Source organism: Suricata suricatta, chromosome 15 (assembly GCF_006229205.1).
Source record: "Suricata suricatta isolate VVHF042 chromosome 15, meerkat_22Aug2017_6uvM2_HiC, whole genome shotgun sequence".
Lineage (NCBI taxonomy): Eukaryota > Metazoa > Chordata > Mammalia > Carnivora > Herpestidae > Suricata > Suricata suricatta.
This window is the reverse complement of record NC_043714.1, coordinates 69074051-69082491: the sequence shown is the minus strand read 5'-3', so window position 1 is coordinate 69082491 and position 8441 is coordinate 69074051. Positions and strand designations below refer to the sequence as shown.

Sequence of the window (8441 nt, the reverse complement as noted above, 5' to 3'; positions counted from 1 at the left end):
TCTCTGAACGTTTGTTTCCTCATCTTTAAGTCGGAGCTCGGGAGAATGATAAACCTCCAGGTCGGTGAGCTGCTGTGATTGGACTCTCTGACCCCCACCTCCCTCACCTCTGATCCTTCTTTCAAATCAGCCCAGTTGTCCCCCCTCTACTCCCTACATCACCTTTTGTGGCTTCTCATTAACTTCACAGCAAAGTCCAGCCTCTCAGCATGGCACAACTGACATTCAGCCTCATTCCTTCTGTAAGCATTTACTGAGATGCTGCACAGGGACTGTGTGTGGTGAGCCCTGGGAAGTCTATAAGAAAGAATGACAGTCCTTTTTCTGAGGGGACTTCCCATTTCCAACTCTTTTCTATAATCCAGCCATGAAGAATTACTGAGAGACTCAGATTTACCATTATGTTGCAACCCCTGGACCTTTGAACATGCTATTCTCCCTGCCTGGAATTTCCCCACCCCTTCCTTCTTCCTGGAACACTAAACTTTCCCTTCCTTATTCAGGTGGAAAACTTGTCTGTAAAGCCCACCCTGAACACTTAAGCAGAGCTATCCTCTGCTCCTTTCCCACTTTCCCTCATGCACCCATTTACTCCTCTCTCAGCTTTAGCCCTCCTAATAGCAGTGATTTACTTACATTGCCTTCCTGCAATTGTACGTTGGTACAATTTATTCAATCACTGAACTAACATCTGGGGGGCAGGTGCTTCAGTCTTCCTTTTACCCTCAACCCCTGACTGAGTGCTAAGTCAAGTTTATGTACTTTATCTCATCCAATCTTCATATCAACTGTATGAGTCCAGTTAGCATGTCCATTTTATAGATATGAACATTGAACCCAAGAATAGTTAAGGAATTTGTGAAGGTTACCTAGTTGGTAAGTGTCAGAGACAGGATTTGAACCCATGCGGTCTGACTCTGAAGCCTGTGCTCCTGTTACCAGGCTTGCCCCCCATTGTGAAGGCTGATAAACGTGGTGAGTGTTGCATTACAACACCTGTCCCATCATTTACCATTATGTATGTGAAGGCTCTATTCAGTGCTTTTCAAACTACTTGTAGTGAAGGATTAGGTTTGTTTGTTTTTTGGGTTCCCGTCTTGTGCAGACCAGTCCTTTTGTACATTACAATAAAAAATGAATTCCTAGAGAAAAGATCCCATGCAAGGATATTGTGATGATATCAAATTGCCTTAAATATTTCTAAATATTTCCTCTCAGTTCCCATCCTTAACATGTGGACCATGTTTGAGCAGCACTGCTCTATCCGACTGCCAGCTCGGACTGGCCATGTGTTGGGGACGGATTGCAGAATGAATCTGGATTGTACAACTGATGGTTCTGATGAAGAAAATGGAAAGCTGAACATCTTGTGGATTTTCACCATGAGTCAGATTCTCGCCTGGGCTCTGTGTGAAGGAAAGCACCTCATTCTCCAGAGGAGAGGCTGCGGCCAGGGGTCTGGGCAAGATCTGTACCCTAGAGACCACTTGACCATGTCTTTTTATGTTTGGAGAGGAAAATTAGGCCAGAACCTTACAACGACCCAAACTACTATTTCAAAAGACTGTATCGCTCTTTTATGCTCACGTTGATTTTGCCAGGGGATGATGAACTATTCTACTGTTTCAATAAGGCAGTGGCATTATTGACGAGTTCTCTGGTAGAACATTGTATTTTGAAAAAAATCTCATTTTGAAGTTTTTCATTGTATTTTAACATACTGGTTATTTTTTATGTTTGTTTCTTTTAGAAAGATAGAAGGCGGGGAAGGGAGAGAGAGACACACACACAGAATTCGAAGCAGATTCCAGGCTCTGAGCTGTCGGCACAGAGCCCAACAGGGGCTTGAACCCATGAACCATGAGATCATGACCTGAGCCATAGTCAGATGTTTACCAATTGAGCCAGCCAGGTGTCCCCTTACAGATTATTTTTGATGACTGGAATGGATTCTAAGGCATTGAGATTGGGGAAAATATACCAGATATTCTTTTGGAAATACATACCAAAAGAATAAATAACATCAGGCATTGCACCTTGAAAGAACCCATAATTCTGGCTCAAGGTTCTCATTTAACAGGCGAGGAAGCCCAGCTCTTGGGGTGGGAGTTTGCGCCTGGAGCTGCAGGTATATAGGGGTTGTTAGTAAATAAGCAGGGATAAAAAGCCAAATTCCTGGCTATGTCAGTCAAACCTTTGGAGCCTCCCAAAGCCCGAAGGGCGAGAAGGTGGAAACAGAAGTTTCCAGTTCTCTGAACATTGCTGAGCTGATGAAGCATCCATCCCACGGCCATTCCCTGATAAATCAACACCATTTACTTTTACAATTTTTTACAGGAAAGTCCCAAGGAACTAGGGAAACAACATCCAGTAGTGGTAGTTGGCCAACCACTGAGTTATTGGCCAATTCCTTGATGCATCAAGTCTCAACTATGACCTGAATAAGTCAGGTTTGTAAATAAAATACATAATTAGCTATTCTTCTAATACAGGTAGATGCTGTTGTGATCATTCACGTGGTTAGGTTGTGTATTGTCAGAGTAGCTCTTTTCCATGTGTGTGAGTGTGTTGTTTTTTATTTTTATTTTTTTTAGTCAGTGATACTAAAAAGACAAGTACACTCACATAGGGATCAACAAAATAATTTGATATTAAAATAGAGTTGTCTTATTTGAAAGATTAGAAAGCACAGGTATAGAGAACTGTGTGTTGAAAACAGCTATGATCTTAGGGAAAGACAAAGTATTGCATTGCTGTTATACCCAGGCTTGATGAGAAGCAGATTGGGGTGGACAGTGGAGAGGACCAAAGGCTTCCAAGAACTTTACTTAAGTTGAGTTAAGCCTAGTGGTGAAAAGCACTGGTTTTGAATGCTCTTGGCTTACATTCTTCCTATTTCCACTTGCTCTAGGACAAGCTACGTAACCTCTCTGAGTATGTTACCTTACTGGTAAAATGGGGCTTATAATATAGTTTCATTGGGTAGTTGTCAGAATTAACTGAAATAATGGGTCTAATACAATGCTTGGATCCCAATAAACATTTTATATAGGTGAATATCCTCTCACCTCTGCTATCACCACCACCACTAGTACCATGACAGTCATCACTACCACCACCACCACCAGCATCATCACCATCACCATTACCATGACTACCACCACCACCATCATCATCACCATCACCATTACCATGACTACCACCACCATTACTACCATCACCATCACTACGACTACCAACCACCACCATTACCACCACCACCACCATTGCTACCACCATTACAACCATCACCATCATCTCCACGTTAGAGGCTACAGAATGTAACCTTGTTAATTTACCTGAACGTACTCTCAGCCTTTCCTTATAATAACCTCTTCACTTCTTTTCTAATATCAGTATGTCCTGTGTCTAACTGGACAGAGGTGTTTGGTTGTATGTTCAACTAAAGTCCCTTTTTCTTCCTTTTCTTCCCCTTTCCATATGTCTTACATTTTGTCTATATCATTGCTCAGCTTCCCACCTTTTTCTGCCCGACTTCCCACCATGGGGTTTGGGGTTGGATGTCATCTGTAATTCTAGGTTGCTTGAGTTCATGAGTTGAAACCAACAGGGGCAGGCAGTACGTCAGAAACCTCTGTCCAACCATCTCTTGAAGTAAGTCTTTCTGCTCATGAATGTGGTATGCATATGGTAGGGTGAACTTTGGCTTGTTGTCTTCCCTGTCTCCAAGCTATGGAGCCATCTTTAGACCCAGCATCTGCTTTCTTCTCCAAGTCTGGACTCCAGTGCCTGGTGAGGACTGAATATCTTCTGGAAACCAAGTCTGTTGGCTAGGCCCTGATGTCCTTGCACAGTTAGGACCAGACTCCTACTCCAGAGGTCTGGACTTTTCCTTCCTTGAGGAATAAGTTACCACGTGGAAACATAGATAAATGTACAAAATAACCCAAATCATGTTGCCCACATAACTCTGTATTAGGCCTTTTTGGTGTGTGTGCAAAAGCTAAATTCAAATGCACTGAAACAAAATGAGTTATGGTATAGTCTCTTGCAACTGGATGAAGACTAGGCTTTGGGCTTGGCTGCGTCTAGGTGCTTATATATTGTCACTGGGAGTTTCTTCATCTCTCCTACATTGACTTCTTTCTCAGGCAGCCTCACCTTAACTGGTTCCAGTTGTGTCAAGCTTCTTCCCTGTCTTCTCAGTGACTTGAGGTGAGATGAGAGGGAGAAAGAGAGAGAACCTCCAACAATTCCCACAAATGTCCTGTGACTGACATCTATTCTACATGTCCTTTCTACCATCAATTTTGTGACTAGCCTGAGGCATATGACCATCTCTAGAGCTGGGAGCAGGGGTCAGCCTTGGGCATGCCACATGTCTAGATATGGGGAGAGGTGTTCCCCATAGGAAAATATAGGGGCTCATTTCTGAAGAAGAGAAAGCTGACAGTGTGGAGACAAAAGGAGTAGGTATCTATTGTATAGTCTGCCTTGACTGGCCCCAGTCAGCTAAACTTAACTAGAACCAGAACTTGCTGGGAATCTTGGAAAGAGTATGTCTTTGGAGCTGGGAAACCTGCTTGAATCTTTGCTCTTTCAATTCCCAGATGAGTGATCCTGAACCATTTGTTTTACATCCATGATCCTTGTGCTTTTTCCCTTAAAATTCCCTTAAAATTAGAAATTCCCTTTCACTCAGCCTTTGTCTTGAGACTTTGCATGTACAACACACAGTGCCTGGCATGTAGTAGGTATTCAGGTGAGAGTAAGTCCTCCCTCCTCTTTATGTTGATACAGCCTGACCCACCAGCTAAATACTTTTCATCAGAACCCTGGGCTACCACAGAAAATCTACCTTCAATGTCTTTTGCCTTGACTTCCTCTTTATTATGACCCGTGGGTATCAGAGGATCCATCCATCCATTCATCTCTCCATCCATCCATCATCATAACTAGTAGTAATGATGATAAAAAAGAGTAACGATTCTGCCCTTCCCTTCTGCCTGATCTGTCTCGTCCCAAACCTTTTACATTTTCTCTTCCCCAGAGGAAAAGCAGTTGCTTTCATTAGACACAGATGATGTCACAATGGCCCATGGTGATATTGGATGGAGTCGCTCTTGGAAAGGCCTCTCCTCTCCACTTCTTGCCCGAGGTCTAAGCACAGCAGTGGGTCCCTACTGCTCCCTTCCATTCATGGGGGCTCCATGCCTTGGTTCACCCAGAACTTAGTTATATTTCCAGGCCAGGTTATATTTCCACCCACTTTATCATCTCAGAGTGTATGGTTCTAAGGTTTACTTTCTGAGGTAGGAGAGGTGGTGGGGGTGGTGAGGTGGTCATAAAGGGGGGAGAGGTAGAGACTCTGTCCTACACTAGATGAAATCATGTGACTTTACCAGAGCCCTGAACTGGGATTCCAGCTGGCAGTGCAGTTCTCAGTGAAATAGCTCTGTACTTAATTTCCCATTTGCCATGTGTGTCTCCATGTCCCTGGGAACTCTGTGGAGAAGTAGACATGATAGGAAGAGTAGTATATGATCACCTTTACTATCTTGACCTTAGTAACATCAGCCCTTAGAACACATAGACGTAGCTATTTATTGAGCACTTTCTGCATGCCAGTATGTCTTTCATTTGTCCATCTACCAGTGTATCCATCCATCAGTTTACCCAACTGTTCAACATTAACTGGATGTCCCTTCTGTGTCAGACCCTGGTGTAGGTGGACCCTGCCCTAAAGAAGCCCACAGTCTGCTAGTATAAGGCTTTCTAGTCCTTCATCCCAACTAACCCTCATTTTACTCCCTGCTAAGTAAGTAATAGTGTTGAAGATTCAGCAAACCTTCCGTCTAATGCTGAGCCCTTAGGGGAGCGAATAGATAAAGAATGTGATGAGCCTTCACCACCACGGGATTTAAACAAATGTGGAAGGTTGTTCTTTGCTTAACTTTTGGACCTGAGAGGAGAGAACTGCCCCAGCACGTTGTTTCTTATTGCTTCTGCAACAAATTACTACAAATGTGGTGGCTTAAAATAATATAACTTGATTATGGTGCAGTTTTGGAGTTCATGAAATAAAGTTCATCTTATGGTGCAGTTTTGGAGCACAAGAAATGAAGCTCATGGAATGACTTTAAAGCCATGTGGGCGGTGTTGTGTTTCCTGGAGAGGATTCAGGGGAAGATCCATTTCCTTTTCCAGCTGGTTCTGCTGCATTCCTTGGCTCCTGGCCCCCTCTCCAGCTCTGAAGTCAGCAACCACATTCTTCTGTCCTCTGCTTCTATTGTCCATCACCTCTGACTCTGCTCCCTCCTTTTCTACTATTTTAAGGGCCCTTGTGATTACTGTTGGGCCCATCCAGATAATCCAGGATAATCTTCCTATTTGTTTGAGATTTTTTTTAAGATAGAGAGCAAAATCGGAGAGGGGCAGAGAGAGAGAGAGGGAGACAGAGAGTCCCAAGAAGACTCCAAATTGTCAGTATGGATTCAGGCATGGGGCTCGATTTTACCCCCAGCCGTGAGATCATGACCTGAGCTGAAATCAAGACTCAGGTACTCAACCGATGGAACCACCCAAGTGTTGGACATCTTCAAGAGTATTACTCTCCCAAAACAGGCATCATCACTGTCTCTGCTTCTTTTGGGAAGTTGCCAAGTCTCAGTTTTACCACCTGAAAAATGAGCTCATAAGAGCATCACCAATACAGAATTGTTGTAGTGTTCAAATGTGAAAGTACTTGTGAAAAATACAGTGTGGTGGGTGGTGCATAGTCAGTGCTTATTAAATTATAGATGTGATTATTCATTGTGAAGTCATTCTCCTTTCAGGTTTCATGGGAGGTGGCCAGAAGGGTGGGGGGCAGAAAGAGAGATGGGGGCAGAAAGAGAGATGAATAGTTCCCGAGTCTTTTCCTCTCTCTCTTTCTAGTATGATTCCAGACACTGCCTTTGGGGTGGACTGGTCTACAATGGCCCTTTTCTCAACCTAAGGACTTAGACTGATTTCCCAAGAAAGAAAAATAATCGCTTGCACAATCAGAAATAGCAATTGAGATTCACGGAAAGCATGCACGTGTCAGTGTCTGTTGGGGAAGAAGAGTGTTGGGAAGGTGTGCAAAGCACTATAAAATGTCTCTGCCTAGAGGCATCATGGGTATGACATCCATAGCTTGAGTGCAGGTGAGGACCCCCTCTTTTTTTGTCCACTTAGGAAATATCTAAATCTGCCAAAGCAATTTGGTTTTTCATTTACAGGACCACAGGTATCATTTCCAAATATTGTTCAGGATAAAACTTAATTGAAAACGTAATCAAGCTGGAAAATTGTGTGACAAGCTGGGGTTACATTCATAAAGGGATGTTTGTTTATCCCTCAGCCATGACGGGGTCTGTGCCAGCACATGAGGAGACGGCTGGTACATGGCTCACAGTGCTCACGGTCCCTGCTGGGAAGGAACCCTCTCAATCTGGCTGCACTGGATTTGCTTAAAGGTCACCTGTCAGGGAGGTATAGAGCACCCCTTACAGAGGAGACACCAGAATAGATCCCTTTTGATTTTAGTGCAGAATCCATGATTTCTGTGGTTTCAGATTGCTCGTCAGACAGCGGAGGCTTCACCTGCTTAGAAAAGGGCTCTTCCTGTATGTTAGGTAAGAACTTCTTGAATGTGGTCAGTAGTCTGGGGCTCTGATAGCTAAAACTCTTCCCTTGTGCTTCCTCCTTGCAGCTGGGCCGGTCCAAGTAGAAATCCAGAACTCTTGGATGTTAACCTGAGAAGGCTATGCTTATTTGGTATTATTTGTGGACAGATAACTGTGCCATTCCTGGAGATGCTTGATGGAGACAGAAAGTAACATAGGTCCAGAACCTTAAAGACTGTTAAGGGCTGAAATACATACCCCTAAAATACATGTGTTGAAGTTTAAACCCCTGGTATCTCAGGGTGTGACTGTATTTGAAGTAAACTCTCTAAAGAGGTGATTAAATGAAAATGGGGCTGTTAGGGGCACGCCTGGATGGCTCAGTTGGTTAAGCATCCAATTCTCTGATTTTTTGGCTCAGGTCATGATCTCATAGTTCCTGAATTTGAGCCCCAGGTTGGGCTCTATGCTGACACCGCAGAGCCCGGAGGCTGCTTTGCATACTGTGTCTCTTTCTTCTGCCCCACCCCTGCTCATGCTCTCTCTGTCTCTCAAAAATAAACATTGAATTGAACAAATCAGGAGACTATAGATGCTGGCGAGGATGTGGAGAAACGGGCACCCTCCTACACTGGGAATGTAAACTGGTGCAGCCACTCTGGAAAACAATGTGGAGGTTTCTCAAAAATTTAGAAAAAGAACTCCCCTATGACCCAGAAATAGCACTGCTAAGAATTTACCCAAGGGATACAGAAGTACTGATGCATAGGGTCACATGTACCCGAATGTTTA

The 8441-nt window shown here is 43.7% G+C and overlaps 1 long non-coding RNA gene across 1 annotated transcript; it reads left to right on the top strand.

The window, feature by feature from the left end:
* Positions 1–6890: 6890 nt before the first annotated feature.
* On the top strand, positions 6891–7935 carry LOC115279486. Its single transcript, XR_003903464.1, has 2 exons — positions 6891–7187; positions 7736–7935. It is a non-coding gene; the product is annotated as an uncharacterized LOC115279486 (long non-coding RNA).
* Positions 7936–8441: the final 506 nt, after the last annotated feature.